This window comes from Gorilla gorilla, chromosome 3 (assembly GCF_029281585.2).
Source record: "Gorilla gorilla gorilla isolate KB3781 chromosome 3, NHGRI_mGorGor1-v2.1_pri, whole genome shotgun sequence".
Taxonomy (NCBI): domain Eukaryota; kingdom Metazoa; phylum Chordata; class Mammalia; order Primates; family Hominidae; genus Gorilla; species Gorilla gorilla.
The window spans coordinates 186,644,485-186,665,618 of record NC_073227.2 but is presented as its reverse complement, the minus strand read 5'-3'; the positions used below and the strand labels follow the sequence as shown (position 1 = coordinate 186,665,618).

Below are 21,134 nucleotides of genomic sequence, written 5' to 3'. Positions count from 1 at the left end.
TTCTCTCTTTCAAATATCCAAATGGAGATTTTGAGAAGATTCTTTGAAATCGAAAGGTCTAGGACTCAGAGAAAAAAACGGCAGTGGGATATATATATTTGAGGTTATTGGAAAATAAATAGTATATAAAACCAAGTATTGGTAATATTGTCTAGGGTGCTAACAGGAAGCAGGGCTGGACCTTAAGACATGTAGAAAGAAAGAAGTCACAAAGAGAACACTCTTATCTGTCCAACCTACCATGTTAAATCTGGAATAAGTGCACCTGCGTTGATTAATTTGGCCTGATCCAATGTTGTGTTTTATGCTGCTTGGTTTAACACCCTACTAATTTATTCCCATGTAGCTCCCCTAGGTTTATGCCAATATAATTTAGAATAATATTGCTATCTTTGGAGTATAACCTGTTTCTTCCTAGCTTGGATTATTCACTTGTCTCTCTTGAAATGGACTCAGATTTCTCTAGCTATAGGTCTAGACACAATAAGGGTGATAGGAATAGGCCTTAAAGAAAATAAGCGGCCCATTGAAAGAATGCTTAAAGTAGATTCACAATTTTCACTTTTATGCATGTGTACCTAAGTATTTCTATCTCTTCATAATCAATGCCCTAATTTTCCACTTAGGAAACTTGGAAAGTCTGTGAATACCTCTTACACGGTAATTCTATACTAACCCAGATACTTAAATGTTGAGTTAAATTTTTAGCCATATCTACCCTGGTACATACAAACAAAAATAAATTCATATGTACAAAAGCAAGAGATTTTTTAGGATCACGGAGAGGCTTTCTATTTCAGTTGACATTATTAAACCCCTGAGCATATCATTTTCCTTTTGTATGGTCTCCAGTGCAGTCATAAATAGTCATTCTACCGAAACGAACAGAGTGTGAAGTTTGGGAAACTAAGAATAGAGTTATTCAAGAAGGAGGGAGTGTGTCAATAAAATTAAAGTGACATTATTGAGAATGTAGTAGGTATCAGGCTATGTTCAAAGAACTTCACAAATATTTATTGTATTCTTATGCCAGTCCTAGGAAAAGGTACTATTATTGCAGGTATTTCTCTTTTACGTGGAAGAAAACAGAGGAACAAAGAAATTTTAATTAATTGCTTGAGATCCTAGCTAGTACTTGGCAGATCCAGCAAGCCATCCCAGGCCGTCTGACTCCAGAGTCCAGTTTTAACTACTACTTTATATTAACTTCTAACCCAAAGGGATCAGCACTACTCAGAGAAAACCAGGCCAAGGAATAGAAAACTGCTTTTTGGATTGAGTGGCAGGGAGGTCATTGTTGATGGTAGTAAGAGATTTGTCAGTGGAGCATGTAAGTACATAGTACTTAAGTTCATAAGGCAGACTAGAGTCTGTTGAGGAGAGAATGCGGGGTTAAAAAGAGGACAGATGCACTTTGGATACTCAAGAAATTTGACTGTCACAGTCAAGAAACAGAAGATGATAGGGGTAAAATTGGGTTCAAGGAAAGTTGTATTTTTATTGTTTTGTTTTAAAAATGAAAAGAAGTTTTTAAATGTTCACAGAAAGGAGCCATTTGAGAAAGAAGGGGATTAATTACACAGGAGGGAAAAGAGACAATGGACTTTGCATGCTCCCTGGGAGGGTGGGAGGGAATTGAATTTAGGGCAGTTGTGAAAGGACTGATCTTAAACAGGAGAGGGGACAATGTTTCTCCTCTTTGAACAAGAGAATAACAGGATGAGTGCAAATGCTATCCAATTAAGGGAATTAAGAGTATATCCATATGATACCTTCTATTTTTCTCTTTAGAAAGTGAATTCATCTGGGTCTGAAAAATGATGGGTCTGGCATGGTGTAAATTGAGAGTGAGAAAAAGTTAATAAAAGTGTGAATAATTGAGGCTAGTGAGTGAGAAATACACTGGGCTACGCAGGCACTGCTAATGACCTAGACGATAATGATAAATTTATAGTGTTACTTTGTCCTACTATTATTTCCTTAAGTGTCATTCTAAAATGGATTCCTTTAGGATTTAGTTTTGCTAAATAAAGGCAATGAAAAGGCAGAGGAAATTGGAGTTCAGAGGGAAGAAAAGAGTAATTGAAAAAATGGACTGTGGAATCCAAGCTGAAGAGGAGGGCAGTAAAGATAAGAAGCATTACGGTTATGGTTATGGTTATGGTTATGGTCATGGTTATGGTTATGGTTATGGTTATGGTCATGGTTAAGGTTATGGTCATGGTTATCGTATTGGTTATGATCACGGTTATGGTTATGGTTATAGTCACTCATGGTTATAGTCATGATTATGGCCATGGTCATGTACGTTTATTGCAGCACTATTTACAATAGCAAAGACTTGGAACCAAACCAAATGCCCATCAATGATAGGCTGGATAAAGAAAATGTGGCACATAGATTATATTAATACTATTTTTTTAAAAAGGAGGTCACTGAGACTTTGGATATTGGCTGGATTAAACAGGAATTACAGGCCTGAGAATTCAGGAATTTAGTCCTACCAGTAGTCTCTTTGAAGGAGGTGGGACTGAAGGACTGGAATGGCAGACAGCTTTTGGCTGACCCAACTTAAGATGATTTGATTTAGTCACAGAAGTTGCAGAGCAGAACACAAGGCTTTGAGTAGCATAATGGCCCTGTCTCTGTGGGCCAGCCTGTTTATTATTTGTCTAAATGTTTATTACTTTGGCTACAGTCTGTTATTACATGTATTGTTCTGTGCTGTATTTGTGTATTTATATATCTCCCCTACTAGACTCTGGGTTCCCATAACCAAAGCCTGGGTATCATTTTTTTAACCTTGGCACTTGTGTTAGTGCTTGCGCAATAAATATTTGGTCTAATGACTTTAAACACACTATTTCTATTCCATTGCACTGTCTACTATTTAACATAGCTTATCAATGCTGTGCATTGCTTTGTTAGTTCATGATTTCTTCCAAAAAATGTTAAAGTCTAGATATATAGAAAAGTTGGATACAAACAGGAGGAAGAATGTGGAAGCATTACTTACTGTGTACGGATCAGTGATAAGAGAGAGAGGAAACCAATTAGCATTCTTTTCATTATCAGTTGTTTTCAATTGTGTTATGATGACCTGGATAGAATTTCCCATAAGAACTAAGTAGTAAAAAAACAAATAAATAAAAGAAGAATAAGTTGATTGCTTTATTGCATTTGATACTTAAGTAATCAGTCTGAAAGAATGATTTCAAGAATAAACAGCTTAATGGATTCTAGTTGATTGTTTACAGTTAATGTTTTGCAATGAAACACCTTCTTCCCTCATTTGCCTCATCAGATAATATAGCCAAGCTTTCATAAAATGAATCCAATTTCATTCGCTATGTCAAGATTGAATCAGACCTTCAATTTTTGAGCATCACTGGTTACAGTTTACGTCTTTCCTATTGAATGAATTTTTTTTTCCTGTAATTTTTTTCTTCTATAATTCTGAGCTTTCTTTACACTAGTTGGATTGTGATTCCTGACCATGGGTTTTATAAGGGATGTTGTGAGTCAGTCGGTCATGTGTGGTTTCATCAAACACTGTGAAACATATCTCTTGCCAAATTCCAGTGCTGGAAATTTGTAATAGTTTTATAGGTAGAAGTGAATAACATTTTCACAAGATGAAGTTTAAGCCAGTCTCTAACACAATTATATACTTCTCTTTTTAACCATAGATTTCTCTGTTAAAGTTTATTAATACTAAAATAAACTCACTATAATTACCACTTATCAAGTGCCTACTCTGTATTGAATGCTGGACAGTATCTTATGAAATCTTAAAAACAATTCTAAAAAGTTTTATTTACAGGTCTCAATTATAGTTGATAAAACTTAGGTTCAGAACAGCTGAATTATTTGCAGTCATAGGTTTTTAAGAGAGAAGTTAGAATCTGAGACTAACCCCCATCTTCATGCTCTTTGTACTGTATCACATTACCTCCATTTTATAGCATGTCTATCAGAGTTTCCTTAGGACATGGAGGCAGATGTCCATACACACACCTGTGCCTATAAGCACGGCCAGGACATAGAAGTTATCAGGCCCAGTTGAATGAGAACTAAGCAATGATTCAAGTGAAAAATGTAATATTTAAGACTAAAATTTAGTCTCCAGTTCCATGTTAAACTTTTTGATTTTTCATTTTAATGGGAAAACTGTATTTTGTATAAAGAGATCCATCATTTCATATAGTTTTGTGTTATGGGTATACATTTTAAAATGAAAATAAAAGTAAAAGGATGTTTCATTCAAGTCAAAGAAATGTTACTTTATCCTCATTGTAAGTCCACTGAAACCAAAAACTCTGTCTTCGTCTAGGATTAAATTTCCCCGCTCAAAGAATAATGCCATGAATTTAGTATGAGCCAAGATTCCTATACTTGACAACAGTTCCAGTTCATCACAACCATGTATATAACCTTGGAACATGGCAAGCATGTTCTCTATTGAACCATTTTAATAATCAATGATAAATTGATTATTTAAAACAGGTCCACATTTCCTTACTTGCAATTCCCAAATCCAAACTGAAGATTTGGGTAACTGTAGTATTAGAACTTATTTGGCTAAAAAACATGCTCTGAACTGACGTGAGGCTATAAATAGTCTTAATTTAACTTACTTTGTATGAATTTTCATGTGTTTCACAACAAAAGTATTAATATATTAATTAAGGGTTGCTACAGATGGGGTATAATACATGCACCACATTATTATTCTAAAATCCAAATAATTCTGAATACCAGAGCACATCTAGCCCCAAGAATTTTGGGAAATGAGTTTTGGAATGTCTCTCTTTCATTTTCTGCTGTGTTGCAATTAAAGAAAAGCTGCCATGAGTGAATTTTCAGTATGATTGACTTTGAAACGATTGTGATAGTTCACTAAATTGATATATTTCAATTAGTTTGAAATAATAGTATATATTCCATAGTTAACCTATTACTGTAAAAATAAGTAGCCTTCCAGGGAAGGGGGACATTCACCCTTTGTAGAGGTAAATACAATCTTTTCTCTTTTACACTGTGCAGTCATAAGAGTTGAATGATCAGGATACAGCACACCCCCATCACACCAAAAGCTTCTTGAAGCCTTTTTGCAGATAATCCCCTTTCCACCCTCAACATGGGAACCATTTCTGCCACTATGGAATGGAATCATGCACTGTGGATTTCTTTCAGTCTGGCTTCTTACACTCAGTACAATTTGGAGATTCATTCATCCTGTTGCATGTATAGTAGTAATTTTTTTTATTGTTGAGTAGTACTTCGTTACGTGGTATTTCACAATTTATCATTTACCTAAGAGCATTTCAGCTGTTTCCAGGTTGAGTAAGTTTGCTATAAACATTCATGTATAAATCTTGTTGTGAGTATATGTTTTCATATTTTCTTGAGTAAATACCTAGAAGTCAGCTACTGGGTCCATTTTTAAAAATACGTATTTAACTATAAGAAATTGCCTAACCTGTTTTCCAAAGTGGCTTACTACTTTATACCCCACTAATAGTGTATGAGAGTACTATTTGCTATATGTGTTCAATACAGATGATGCTGTCAAGTTTTTACAAGCTTAGCTAGTCTAGTAGATATGTAGTAGTATCTTATGGTGGTTTTAATTTGCATTTCCCTGATGACTAATGAAGTTCAGCATCTGTTTCTAATCTTATTAGCTATTTGTATGTCTTTTTGTGAGGTATTTGTTCAAATATTTTTCTCTTTTTTTGCCTTTTTATCGTTGAATTATGAGATTTCTTTCTATATTCTAGATTCAATGCCTTTATCAAATATACGTATTGTGAATTATTTTTTCTATGACTTGACTTTTCATTTTCTTAGTAGTGCCTTTTGTAGAGCCAAACTTTTTACTTTTAATTAAGTCCAACTAAAAAAATTTTTTATATGGTTTGTGCTTTCATTGTCCTAAGAAATCTTGGCTTATTCTAATGCATCAAAGATTTTCTTCAATTATAATTGTTTAAAAATGAAACCTACTCTCTCATAAAATATTCAGCTCTTTTTGTTTCTTTATTGAGAGACAAGTTAGGCCAAGTAAATGTTAAATTCCTTCTTAACTAGCATTTTAAAAATTAGTTCCTGAGATTTTCTATTAGAAAGCTGTACTGCTATTTTTCCAAATTTTATTATTTATCTGAGGTTGATATTCCTAGTTCTCAATGAACATACACTATACTAGAAAAAAAAATGGAAGTATAGTTGGGGGGCAAATGTGTTAAGTGCCTACAAACCAATATAGCCTTATTTCCAAAGCTGTTCTGGGCATGGGAAGATTACTCCTGATTGGGCAAGAAAGGCTTTATGACAAAGGCAGCCCTCAGGCTGGGCTATGAATGATGGTAGAATTTTGATACAAGAATGAAGAGAAGGCATACCACATAGCATGTCACAAACAGGAGAAAAGAGGCAAATTTTTTTAAAAAAATAGTGTGTCAGGCAATAGTGGGCTGTGCCGTTTGGCTGGAGATCACTTCCATTTTAGGTGGCTAATGAGACCTAACCCTAGGAAAAGATCTGGAGGAAGGGTGGAAGGAGAGTTCGTATTGTATTAAGTGCTGACTAGATTTTTTTTCTGATACGGCCACCCATTGATTTCAAGTAGGAAAAGAGTAGAGTCACAGAGGTGCTCTAGAAAGGTTATTCATGAAGCCTTGATCAAAGTGGTTCAAGGGGCAAAGATATTAGCTCAAGAGACTCCAATTAGGACTCTGCTGGATGGCACCAGACTTCACTGTCAAGTATTGAATTTCTCCTTTTATTTTATTTTATGTGTGCATGTTTTATCTCTCCTTCATGATTGTGAGTCCTTTTTTTATTTTTATTTATTTTTATTTTTATGTTTTTTTGAGACAGAGTCTCGCCCTGCCGCGCAGGCTGGAGTGCAGTGGCGTGATCTCAGCTCACTGCAAGCTCCGCCTCCCTGGTTCATGCCATTCTCATGCGTCAGCCTCCCGAGTAGCTGGGACTACAGGCGCCTGCCACTAGGCCCGGCTAATTTTTTTTGTATTTTTAGTAGAGACAGGGTTTCACTGTGTTAGCCAGGATGTTCTTGATCTCCTGACCTCGTGATCCGCCCGCCTCGGCCTCCCAAAGTGCTGGGATTACAGGCGTGAGCCACCGCGCCCGGCCGATTGTGAGTCTTTTATAAAGGTAGGTGTTGGGTCTTATTCCTCTTCTCATAGTCTCCAGCCTCTAGTGTAAACCACACAGCAATGTTGATTGGTACACATGCCATCCAAAGAGAATGTATGAGGAGGCAGAGGGAGAGAACAGAAATTGCAAGTTCCAGGGACTTTAATTAATCCAAGGCTCGTGATTAGAATTGGCTTTCAGAACATACAGCATTCTATCAGATTCTCGTTGATTAGAGACCAGTTTTATTTTTGACCCTGTGGATGTAGGCAAGTCGCATTGGCTCCAAGTTCTCTCAAGTTCACTTTCATTGGCTCTAAAATCAGAAGTTTAAATGAAATAATTCTAAGGTCCTTTTCATTTTGAATTTCTATACCTTGTTACAGGATCAATATATTATTTCTTTCTTACGTATCTTCTAATGTGAGATTGTTTATGTGGGAGTTTTAAAAGTGGTCATTTTAAAAGTGCTCCTAAGGCCAGGCTGTAATCCCAGCATTTTGGGAGGCCTAGACCAGAGGATCACCTGAGGTCAGGACTTTGAGACCAGCCTGACGAACATGGTGAAACCCCGTCTAGTAAAAATATAAAAAAATTAGCTGGGCATGGTGGCACATGTCTGTAATCCCAGCTACTCAGGAGGCTGAGACAGGAGAATTGCTTGAACCCTGGATGCGGAGGTTGCAGTTACCTGAGATCGTGCCACTGCACTCCAGCCCGGGGAACAAGAGTGAAATTCTGCCTCAAAAAATAAATGAATTAAAATTAAAAATAAATTTTAAAAAAAGTGCTCCTAAAAAATGTTATCCCAAGATTAGCATTTAGAATGAGCAACATAAGTCATGAAATGTAGAATTTATAGGGTACTGATTCTCTCTTTGGTGGTGCAGCCCTCAGCTTTTGATTCCTGTAAGTGTTTCTCAGGCTCAATTGTATGTTTGCTTCAATGATGTTATTTATTGATGTAATATAATATGGTGATATTGTGACATGGTTTCAAATTCTTTATTTTTCTTTTCCTTTAAGTGCTTAAATCCATGCATCTTGCTTGTGGGTTTAGAAGACAGGGCTTATCACCTATTACTTTTCCTCTGCAATCTCTTACCCACAGACATGAAGGAAGGAAGGGAAAAAGGGAAAGAAGAAGAAGGAAAATAGACCACTGGTTCATAGGGTGTTTTGGGGTTAGAAGGAGAAATGACTAAAGAGAAGAAAACCTGAATGGGCCCTATGAAAATTAAAAGTGAACTGTGATTTCATTCACTGTCCTCAGTTTGGTTAATAAAATTAGTTTTCTAGAAATTTACATTTCATTTATGATATACATATATGGTGAGATAATTGAAATATGATATCTCATTTGCAAGTTTCTGAATACCATTTCCCAAGGAATTATATTGAAATGTATTAATTTAATGAAAAATCGATAATACATTATATAAAATAATAGGCAAACTAGTTGCTTAATGACTTTAAAAATTAACTTTTATCTTAAACTTGAAAAAATCCTAAACTTTCAATATTTCAAGCAGTTTACTTTGCATTTTAGGTACCAATAGAAATAAGAGGTTCTTCAGAAAAAATTTTCGTGTAAGCAAAAATGTGCCCCAAAAAGGCTGTGAAACTCAATTGATATTGCTATCTGCTAAGACAGTAAATGAAATTATCATTTCATAAAGCCCAGAGAAAATCTGATGGTCTCAGGTAAAATGAGTGATCTTCACAAAGGAAAAGTACTTCACAGAAGCCGGAAACTGGGATACCAAAGAGAGGAAACTGGTACTAGAATATTTCACTTAATGACTGCATGACAAGTCCATCAGAGGTCATTATTTATAGGTCATTTTCCTGTCAATTGTAGGAATCCTGGCCTTAATCATTTGTGTCAACACACACTTCCGTATAAAAACTTCCAACATGATACAGATAATTCTGAGAAACACGATATGCGTTCTGACAATTTTGTGCTTTCCTTTTGACTCTGAATTTGCCAAGATATTTCCTGTTAACTCCTTGGCATGAGTATTTTTAAGCGTCTGATATTGATGCCAGCACTGGGTGTCATGCTGGGAAAATCCAGTTTTCGTAAGGAAAATTACAAAGCATTGTGGTCAGCATTAAATTTAAAGGAACAATGTTACTTTTAAAAACATTTCTACAGTTAGATATTCCATTATTTAACATAGGTTTTCTCCTTACTTTTTTTTTCCTTTGATAGGATGCCTTTTCCCACTCTGCAATTATTTTATGAGTGAAGGTGATAAAATTATTGGACTGTTATGTGCCATGCACTTTCACTATAGGAAGAATAGAGATTTCTCTTTCTCAGCGCAAAAAAAAAAATAATTCTGTATGATCAAAATAGTTAATATTCTAAAAAGTAAATGCATTCTCAGAAATTATTAGCTGTGATCGATATTCAAAAATACTCCTTAGCTGGTAATAAAGGAAATCCCTTTTTGAGGCATTGGTTTGCTCTACCTCAAAGTTACCTACTTTCAGGCAAAACTTAGTCTACAAAGTGCACAAAATTTAATTTTTTAAAATTATGACCACTTGAATAAAAATATCCAGTGGGGTAGTAACCTTTACCAGTGAAGCTTTTGGTTTTTATTTTTGATATATATAGGGAAGAAATAAAGAACTCTTTCTGGGCTGGGCGCGGTGGCTCACGCCTGTAATCCCAGCACTTTGGGAGGCCAAGGTGGGCGGATCACGAGGTCAGGAGATGGAGACCATTTTGGCTAACACGGTGAAACCCCGTCTCTACTAAAAATAAAAAAATTAGCCGGGCGTGGTGGTGGGCGCCTGTAGTCCCAGCTACTCGGGAGGCTGATGCAGGAGAATGGCATGAACCCGGGAGGCAGAGCTTGCAGTGAGCCAAGATCGTGCCACTGCACTCCAGCCTAGGCGACAGAGCAAGACTCTGTCTCAAAAAAAAAAGAGAGAACTCTTTCTGGCCCCTATTCTATCTGAACAGGGACATTGAGGGATAGGAGTGGTGGTAGCTAAAGTTAGCAGTTCAGAGAAATTTACAATTCCAGGATGAATTAGATTGAAACTCTCAGATCAAAATAATATTTTCTGAAGGAGATATTGATAACATTGTAAGTGATTACGTCGCTTAAAAGATTCTAGGGTTCAGATTAACATAATAGTTTACAGATAAAATAAGACATAAGTACATTATAGAAAAGAGCCAGCTACAAATCAAGACAGTTAAAATCCAGGCGGGAGAATCCTCACTTGGATGAGGCAAAAGAAAAAAATTGGGAGCAAAGATGTGAAAGAATAAGGGAAGAAATAGTTTCATAATTTAATTTGTTGACTTCTGAAGGCCAAAATGGAAAAAAGCCCTGAGAGGTCAACCAACAAAATAAAACATTAATCTTATGTAACTTATTTCTAAAGGCTCTGTCATTAACAGTCTAGAAAAAATAATTTTTTAAATAAAACAATCAATGGAGATTTATCAAATAATTGGGAGATAAAAATTGGACACAGGATACAAGTGTGTAGTTTTTAATAGAGCCAAACAATTATTTATTGATCAGGAGTACCAAATGCTTTCATTGGCATCTGCATGGTAAAAATTCTACAATATTTGGCAAAGGATCTTAAAATTATAGATATTCAGCAAAAGATCCTAAAATCCCAGAATGAGAATTCAAATTTATTAAACACATATTGAGCATAAACTAAATCATTATCCCTGTGCTAAGTGTGAATCACATAAATGATTAAGGCATGATCCTAATCACAGAGGAATCAATGGTGTAGTTAAGGAACTAAATAAATGTAATACAATAGGAAACTGTCATAATGATAGTGAAGAGGAAAAATAAAGTATAAGAAGAATTTCCCAGGAAACGTAGACAAGTCTCAGTGCCTCTAAGTCAGCGTTTCTCAATCTTAAATCTCATGATCTGATTTCATTTCATTTGAAACGAAGCCATGCCTTACTCAAACTACACATATAATCCTTGAGATTTTTTCTATGCTTTCATTAGAATTATGCCTTCTGCTCAGAGTTACTACACTAGATTTAGACTAGATTTGAGTAGATACATTAAAAAATTTAAGATATAAAATATGCTTAAGCTTAAACTAAACTTACATGCTGAAGAGGATCTGTACTCCCTTGTGTCACTTTGCCTCAAAACCACAGTCTGAAGAGCTTTTCTTATGCCCAAATGTACAGAGTGAGCTTCAGGCAAATATTTAACTAGTGTCTTCACCTGAAATTGTGGTCAAGGTAATGTAGGTGTATTCATTTTCTATTGCTGTTGTAATAAATCATCACAATCCTAGTGGCTTTAACAACACAAATTCATTCTCTTACCAGCTCTGGAGATAAGAAGGCCAAAATGAGTCCTATGGAGTATTTGCACAGCCAGTTTCTTCTGGAAGCTTCAAGAGAGAGTCTGTTCCTTGCCTTTTCTAGCTTCTAGAGGCAGCCGACACTCCTTGGCTCATGGCCACATAACTCTGACCTATGTCTATTGTCACATCACTGGCTCTTCTGACCTCCTACCAGGACCCTTGTGATTACATTGGGCCTGCTTGGATAACCCAGGATAGCTTCTCCATCTTAAGGTTGTTAATCACATCTGCAGAATGCCTGTTGCCATATAAGTTAACATATTCACAGGTTCTAGGAAGAAGGACATGGACATCTTCCAGGAAGCATTATTCTGTCTTCCACAGCAGGTGAATGCATGTTGTCCCAAGTAGGCTATCTTGAGATAAAATTTAACCAGATACTTCTGTGTCTCAGAGAGGATTTTACCTTTGAGGGAGGGAGGAAGCAGATAAGCCATGCTGTGATTTGGTCCAGGTAACTTCAGTTCTCTTAAAGATAGTACCTCATTTTTCTTTAAAGAGATGGCTCACTATGCCCAAAGATCCCTAACCAAGGGCCCTGCAAGCTAATTTCCAAATTTATTTTTCTAATTATCTCTATTTCTGAATGTTCCTAAGAGATGTCATTTAACATCTAAATTGTAATTTTGTAAGAAGTCAAGCTTGACTCTTACAAAACAAAAATAAAAGAGTTGTCAGGTTGGCTAGCTGAACATTTCATCAAATCCTTTTGTTTTTTAAAAAAATATAAATCAATTAGTTCCCCTCCATAAAATGGCAGGACAGTGTCTGTAATTACCTAAAAGGTTACCTTGAAAATATTAGGCTTGAATATTTATGCACCTTACTGTAACAATAGACAAGGGTTTACTTTCTGAAGTGTTTTTGTTTGTACCATTGAGAAAGAGAACAATGACGTCAGTATCCACAAAGAAAAGTCATCCAGTAGGCTCTGAATTATATATTAATGGCTGACTTCAATTTAGAAAGTCACAATTATGTGTTTCAAATAAAAGGAAACGTTCAAAAGAAGTCATTTAAACTTGTTAATAATAAGAAAAAAACTTAAGTTCTGCCTTTCTTGGTATTATCAGAATTTAGATTAACCTCCCCAGAGGAAGTGGTGGAAACAGGTAGGATAAATGTTCCCAAAGAAACAATGACTCATTTGGAAGTTTGTAACTAAAATCTGGCTCAGGCAAATTAAATACTCTTACCAAAGTAAGCTGGAGAGTGGAATTTTTTTCAGGGTAATATACTATATACCCTAGTCATGTAATAACCATAGTTTTAAAAAATATGATAAATATACAGATTTTTCATTCATAATATTCTTAAGAGTGGTCTATAGTTTGGGCTTATTCTTTAAAAGGAAAAGCAACAAAATCCACTGCAAATGATGGCAACAAATTCACTGAAGGCACTCACTGGTTAATCTTTAGTAAACATTATATATGCATCATTCATTAATTCAATAAATAACTACTGAGGAATTAGCACATGGCAGGCATTATTCTTGGTGCTAGAGATATAAAGATAAACATGTAGCTTACACTAAATGAGGGATTCTCACAGTAATACCTAAATAATATTTAATACCTAAATCACATGTTAATAATAAAATAACAATCTCATTAGAAATTGTTACATGTACAATGAAAAAAAATAAAGCCAACTAATCAGTTAGGTTGTAGATGACATAGGGTATTTTAGATATAGTGTCTAGAAAGACCTCTCTGAGGAAGTGACATCTGGGCAGAGACATAAAGGAAGTGACACCACCAGCCGTGTGAAGATCAGGAGAAAGTGCATCCCAGACACAGAAGGGTAGAGCAAGCTCCTGATATGAAAGGAGTTTGGCATACTCATGAGAGTGAAGCCAATATGGCTGGCCCACGTGGGCATGAGGGAGAGCAGTAGGAGACGAGTTCTGTGGAGCAGCCTGGGGCCATGAAGTTCAAGTTGATTTTAAGGGCGATGGAAAACCATTGGGGGTGTTTTTAGCAGAAAAATAATATGATCTGACTTCTGTTGCTGACAGTACCCTCTAGCTGTGATGTGGTGGATAATGGCTGGCCTATGAGACAAGACACTGTTTCAGGTGAAAGATGTTAGTGACTTGGAATAGCAGGTGGCATTGGAGCCTAAGGAGGGATTGAAGTTCTGAGAGCAGTTCCTCCATGATTCTGATGGAACTCTTTTCCTGAGGAAAACTGATAAAAGGAAAAGGATGGGACAAACTATAGCCCACATTACTGGTCTCAAGGCCACCACCAATACTCATTGTCTTCTTCAGTCCATTCCAGACACTGCTCACCCTCGACTCTCACTTCTGCTATTCTGTGCAGTTTACCTGGTGGCATGACCTAGACTTTCTCTTTTTTTTATGAGATGGAGTCTTGCTCTGTCGCCCAGGCTGGAGTGCAGTGGCACGATCTCAGCTCACTGCAAGTTCCGCCTCCCGGGTTCACGCCATTCTCTTGCCTCAGCCTCCTGAGTAGCTGGAACTATAGGAGCCCCCCACCACGCCCAGCCAATTTTTAGTATTTTTAGTAGAGACGGGGTTTCACTGTGTTAGCCGGGATGGTCTTGATCTCCTGACCTCGTGATCCTCCTGCCTCGGCCTCCCAAAGTGCTGGGATTACCGGCGTGAGCCACCGAGCACGGCCGGCATGACCTAGACTTTCATCCCTGAGTTATGTGAACCTCTTGTCGTCATGTTCTTCTCAGGTGGCAGCACACATCCATTTGCCATCAAAATTGGGCAAGGGATGCCCAAATGGATCACCTGCTTGCCAAGCACATTCCTCCCTGCCCCTGTTGTATGTCATCACCTGTGCCTCCCTCTGACGATCATGGTCAGTTATGTCTGTCATGATGGTAACTCTTCATCTTGCCTGCTGGCACCTTGGCCTGAGGATTCTGAAGTGTGTAGGTAGCAGTGTAGCTTTAGGTTCAGTGGGATGCGTACTGGGCCATGTGCTAGAAACACTCCCTTTTTGGGAACCAAGACATTTAAATGCACAGAACCCCAGAGATTTGGGGAAGGGAAGCAAAATTTCTCCAAGAGGACGAAAGAATGTTGGTTCTCAAGCCCATTCATTCTATCCACTAGGGGCACAACATCATAAAGCTATCAATTCAGAGAGTACGCAGCATCCTAAATGATTAGGTTGGTCAGCCCTGCAGCTTCTGGGGCTGTGGTATGGGACACTAGCCCTAGATTCCATGGACCTCTGCCCACTGCTTCATTTCCTTCGCTATAAAGTGAGTGTCCTTGATATTATAACAGGAATAAGTGGAGAAAGAGGCACTGGGTCATCATTGATAGTTACCAGGGGGTTTCTAAGATCTGGACTACCTGCAGCTTATTTGTGTGTCCCAGCCTTATGTGTGTCTGATTCTGGATGTACCACTCCACAGCCTTGTGATACCTGAGAGCTGTCAGTTGGCAAGCACTTCCAGTAATTAGGAAAACTAGTCCTTCATTCAAACAGGGGAACTGGGAAAAGCACATCATTCCCTACATGTTCTAAAGATTTTAGATGCTAAGTAGATGTTTCCTCATTGTTTCTGGCCCAAGGATTAATAAAATTACCCTCTTTCAGAGTAGGAAACTGAGATGCAGAAGAAAGCATCCTCTTTTATGGAATTGTCTAACACATCTCTTCTCTGTATTTTCACAAATGAAGCCATGGAACCCTACAGAATAATGAATCTGTTTTCCATCTGACAACTACTTACTCTAAATCCTTTCTCCATATTCAGTTCTTTCAACTGTATGTTTCCCAGACCATTCGTCCTTCCCTGCACAAAGTCAAGTTCATCAACGTTCTTACTAAAATGTGATGTTGTGTATCACGAATATATATAAAGCAAAGACTCTCTAATCCTGTACTTTGCATCTGGCATTTCAAAATGAAGTCTAAAAGTGTACAATTTCTACTCCTATGCAAGTTTCCTCTTCTTAGATTTGACCTCCTATTCTGGACTATGAAGGTATGTAAAAGTCTGTTTTTTTGTGATCCAACCTATTATTTAGCTGAATGGACTATTAAGAGCACTGTGCTAGTGTGAGAAACGCTTCTGGTCTTGACTTTTACCACTTATTAGCTCCTGTACAAGAGGAGCTGTATAATATTGTTCAATCACTGGAAATCTATTAGGATTATGGAATTAAAGTCTTTAGCAAACTTAAGTATCATGCTAATTTTAGTTTATGCATACCAAATGTTAGCAACTATCAACAATGCACTTCAGTTTTATTGAGTGACCTCCAATGATACAAGAACATAGAAGTGGTCCAAGAACATTCAGACCACCCACATGTAGGAATGAAGGAAAGGACTTGCATGTTAAGATCCATTTTGAGCCTCCACGGATGAGCCTCACAACTCACTGGTCAGCCTTGAAGTATGTTTTGGGAGATGTCACTTAGCATCTACTTCAATCTATTCATTTGCATGTTTTGAATCTGCTTGACTTGTCATGGAGTCCACGTTTTTTATTTCATTCAAAATGGTATCATAAGACTCTCCTTGCTTCCTTCCACTTCTCTAAGTGGAAAGGGTTGTTCTTAGTTCATGTATGTATGTGAAAGGCAACTGGAATTGTTGAAGAGAAAGAGAAGACCTAACCTGGGCACCCTAGGAACCTACTGACATCTATAACACCACTGTGTGCTCCCTGCCTGTCCGTCTTAGTAGATCCGATGAATGCCCTAAATTCTGAATATTTACTATCTCAACCACTATCTCTAAAAATTTATGGTAATGACTTACACAATAGACATTATTCCATAAATGTTTTAATGATGCCAAGTATCTGAACAGATTGTACAACAGCAGATTTCTGCTGCAGTCAATCAACTTACATATCTCTCTACATGTATCTATGCCACCATTTCTCCATAAATCACAGTCTAGTCCATGTTACTTCCTAAATGAGCATTGCCTCAACATAAGCCTTGGTTAGAATGCTTTTTATTGTTGGTCTTGGAGGTATATAGGTGAACCACTTATCCTGAGCCTACAGATTCATTTAATGACATTTGCTCGTTCTATAGATTTAAATAGGCTTGGAAATCTCAGGAAAATTAGCAGCCTCTATAAGCTAAGGTGGATTTTACTGTCCAGAGAACACATCTAAATATGGCAAGGGCTAGACTGTGTGTGTGTGTGTATGTGTGTGTGTGTATGTTTTGCACATGTGTGTACAGAAAAATATATACATAAAATATTTCATACATATATAAAATATTTCAAAGTCCAGACTATTTTGTTTAGACTTCCTTATTTCAAAAGAGGAAATTGATACAAAGGAAAGCAAAAGAAGACAGATTTTTCTTGGCCCCTTCACCGCTGATGATAAAATTCCATAAGGAAGGAGGGTGTCAAGGGTTCCCACTGCCCTCTTTTGCTTCCTTGCTCTTCCCTTGAAATAAATCTCAACATACCACCGTGATCTTTGCAATTAAATTACTTTACCCAAAGCAGATGTTCGCTAGGAGCATTTTCCTTCTGCAGCATGGAGAGTCATAGTTTCTCTCCTCATTTGTCTTGTTAACTCATATCTGAGAGAACACATGGAAGTGGCATGGTCAGAAAGAAATTGGATACACAGAGAGAAAGTTTAATTTTTGCCTGTAATACTATGCTAAATTATTAAACTGAAAGTCATATAAAATAGTTAAAAGACTAAAAAAGACATAAATCAGCCACCACCTATGTATTTTATTTCATTACTTTTTTTTGTTCTAGTATTTTTCCCAGTTTGAATAATGAAACAAAATTAATTGGTTTCACTTTTAAAGCAATGTTATTATAGACATGTATTTAACGTTCTGAAAAAATATTTTATATATCAAAATATGTATTTTTAAGGCAGCTCTTAATTTAATCCAGGCAGTGAAACCTATTTTCCTGTACAGCTTAATGGTTTTAGTCCACTTTAACTTTCATTAAAATTCTCAGAAATCTTTCTATTAGGTTTTAAAAATGTTTTTCTTTTTAGATTTTAAGGAGCCAAATTGTGACCTAAAATATAATAATATTTTTAATTAAATATCAATTAGTTTAGCATGAGAGTTATATAGAAAAACTAATAATATACGTAACCTTAACATATTGTCAAGTTTGGGATATCTGAAATTAATATACTTTGTTCTTAATATTTTGAGAGAAATATTGTTTGAATATGTAGATGCAAAAATATGCCTCAGTCATTTAGTTTTATGTAGAAATTTAAACTAAAGGCAATACATAATAAAAATATTAAAAAATTTTAAGAACTTACATAAATTAAGACCATCTTACATTCCTACGCAACTTCCATTAATTGAAGAGAGAGCAGCCTATATTTTGATTCAAACACCACTGAAAGTTTTATGAGTCCCTTGGACTTACTAATGGTGAAGATAGCTTGATTTTTCCTTTGAATCACTTCCAAGTTACTGTTAACTAATATATATATTTTAAAGTTATTGATTTTTATGACAAAGACTTTCTCCATCTGGAAAATAAACTATACATTACTGTCATATTCAAGGACAAATGTACAGGATTTGAGTTTTGCAAAGCAATAACATATGGGATTTTCAGAGGGCTTTGGCACAGGGGTTGGAAGAGAAGAGGAAGGAGTTTACCTAACTGTGGGAACAATGTACAAGGTCACACGTGATCCGCTTTAAGATGGACTCCTGTGTCCAAACCAATTTTTAATACTACTCTATGCACATGATGCACTAGAGAAGAAAAAGAACCAACTGTCTAATGCCCCGTGAGTGTAGAGGAACCTCAACACACCTCAGAGAGAGGTTGGAACCGAATAGTCTATTCTTTGGAGAGCTTACTCTATAATTCTTTTCCTTACTTATTGACAAAAGTGTATTTGCTTTTTTAAAAATGTATCTAACATACCTCAGAGAGGGGTTGGAACCGAATAGTCTATTCTTTGGAGAGCTTACTCTATAATCCTTTCCCTTACTTATTGACAAAAGTTTATTTGCTTTTTTTAAAATGTATCTAACATTAGCCTTCAACTGATTTTTCCTTAGAAGTTTAAGGTTTTCATCAAAATACATATGTTTTTCTGGACAGATGGAGACTCCATAGAGAGAAATTGAAGTAACTGAGAAAACAACACATTGCCAGTTGCTGTGTTCTAAGCTAGACTCTCATTTAAGGCTGTATATGCATACTGGATAGTGGGATTTGAATGTGTATCAGTCAAAAGTGGAATGTTCTGCAATGATACCTATATTTTTACTACTACAGAAGATGTTGAATGGTATAATGCACACAGTGCTGGAATAGAGAGCAGGAGTCCTAGGGAGGAGTTTTAGCTTTGCCATTACCTAGATGTATAATCTTGTAAAAGTGATTGGACCTTTGCAGGCCTCAGTTCCCTCATTTATAAAATGAAGAATACAGACTAGATTATTTCTAATGTCTTTCCCGACTCCAAGAATTAAGGCCCCCTCATTCCACTGTGATTCTTTTTCTTAATTAATTTATTTATTTTTATTTTATTATAAGTACCAGGATACATGTGCAGAATATGCAGGTTTGTTACATAGGTATACATGCACCAAGGTGGTTTGCTGCACCTATCAACCCGTCATCTAGGTTTTAAACCCCACATGCATTAGGTATTTGTCCTAATGTTCTCTCTCCCCTTGCCCCCCACCCACCAACAGGCCCCGGTGTGTGATGTTCTACTCCCTGTCTCCCTGTGTTCTCATTGTTCAGCTCCCACTTATGAGTGAGAACATGTGGTGTTTGGTTTTCTGTTCCTGTGTTAGTCTGCTGAGCTTCCAGCTTCACCCGTGTCCCTGCAAAAGACATGATCCTATTCTTTTTTCTGGCTGCATAGTATTCCATGGTGTATAAGTGCCACATTTGCTTTATCTAGTCGATCACTGATGGGCATTTGGGTTAGTTCTAAGTGTTTGCTATTGTGAATCGTGCTGCAATAAACATACGTGTGCATGTGTCTTTATATTAGAATGACTTATAATCCTTTGAATATATACCCAGTAATGGGATTGCTGGGTCAGATGGTATTTCTGGTTCTAGATCCTTGAGGAAAGCCAAAATTGACAAATGGGATCCAAATAAACTAAAGAGCTTCTGCATAGCAAAAGAAACTAGCATCAGGGTAAACAGGCAACCTATAGAATGGGAGAAAATTTTTGCAATCTATCCACCTGACAAAGGGCTAATATCCAGAATCTACAATGAACTTAAAAAAAATTTACAAGAAAAAAACAAACAACCCCATCAAAAAGTGGGCAAAGGATATAAACAGACACATTTCAGAAGAAGACATTCACGTGGCCAATAAACATATGAAAAAAAAGTTCAGCATCACTAGTCATTAGAGAAATGCAAATCAAAACCATGAGATACCATCACACACCAGTTAGAATGGCGATTATTAATAAAAAGTCAGGAAACAACAGATGCTGGCGAGGCTGTGAAGAAATAGGAATGCTTTTACACTGTTGGTGGAGTGTAAATTAGTCTACTGTGATTCTTAAAGATAGGCTATAAAAATTGTTTTATAATCCATTACACAATGGTTTTGAAATAGGGAATGGATTGACCAGCAACTATCCTCATTTTTTATGTGGAAGCTCGTTTGGTAATTACTTCCCAAATATCTTTCTCAGATGATGCTCTCTTTATATGGTGAAAAATAAAATTACAGTACCTTAACACAGGAATTTATTTGGCTCATCCGACTATTTTTATGTTGCATATTTAAGAATCTATTAGATAGTCAATACTCTGAATACTCTGAATTATTAAAGGAAACAGTATTTTTAAGGGAGAGTCTAATAAAGATTTTGAAGAGAGAGAAAAAAAGAGATTTGAAAAAGTATAGAAAATTGGAGAAAACATTTGATAAAGCACAAACCATATTTGAGAAAACCAGGCCCACAAATAAGATCTGATTATCCTACCACCTGCTTCTTTAATCCTCAGGGTAAAGACGTCACAGGGCTCCATGACTTTACTGGATGCCCTATGTCTTTATTTATCTTTTGCCTTACTACAAACTTACTATGGAAGATTGAAATTCATGAGACTAGTGGTACGAAGACAGGATTTATCCCAAGGCAAAGCAATTTTGGATGTATATGTTTGTTTGAACCCTGACACTTATTTGTATTGAAAGCTTTTTGACTATGTTAAGATGGACTACTGTCTTTCCGAGCTTCGCCATAATCATTTGTTGGGCCTAGCTGATAGTTGCTAATAAAACCTTCACAAGATCTCTATCTCCCAATTCGGTAAAAACAGTCTCACCTTGTTTATTTATGGTTTTAGTTGTCTAATAAAATTCAGTTTCCTGTCATGTATTAAAGCATAATTCTATAAAAAAGTGATCTGCAATAAGACATGTTCTTACAAGTGTATTACATAAGATTTTAAAAAATTATTTATTCACTTGATTATATCAAAACTTCAGAGAGAGCTTAAGAACACATAATCGGGTTATGAGAGCTCTTTGAATATATTTCATCCTTTCATAAATTGTCTATTTTTCCCCTTTCAAAACTCAAAATGGAAGGGAGGATTTATCTGCAAGGTAAATAATAATAC

General features: G+C 36.4%; 2 long non-coding RNA genes across 2 annotated transcripts in view; one reads left to right on the top strand and one right to left on the bottom strand.

Annotated features, from left to right (window-relative positions):
• Positions 1 to 21,134, bottom strand: part of LOC109026533 (uncharacterized) — a 78,366-nt gene that overhangs the window by 12,548 nt on the left and 44,684 nt on the right. Inside the window, exon 4 of the long non-coding RNA XR_002005540.4 lies at positions 17,013 to 17,098. This is a non-coding gene — a long non-coding RNA (uncharacterized lncRNA). The remainder of the gene's footprint in view (positions 1 to 17,012; positions 17,099 to 21,134) is intronic.
• LOC109026534 (uncharacterized) lies at positions 7,130 to 19,526 on the top strand. Its single transcript, XR_002005541.4, has 4 exons — positions 7,130 to 7,182; positions 11,510 to 11,874; positions 15,295 to 15,525; positions 18,624 to 19,526. It is a non-coding gene; the product is annotated as an uncharacterized lncRNA (long non-coding RNA).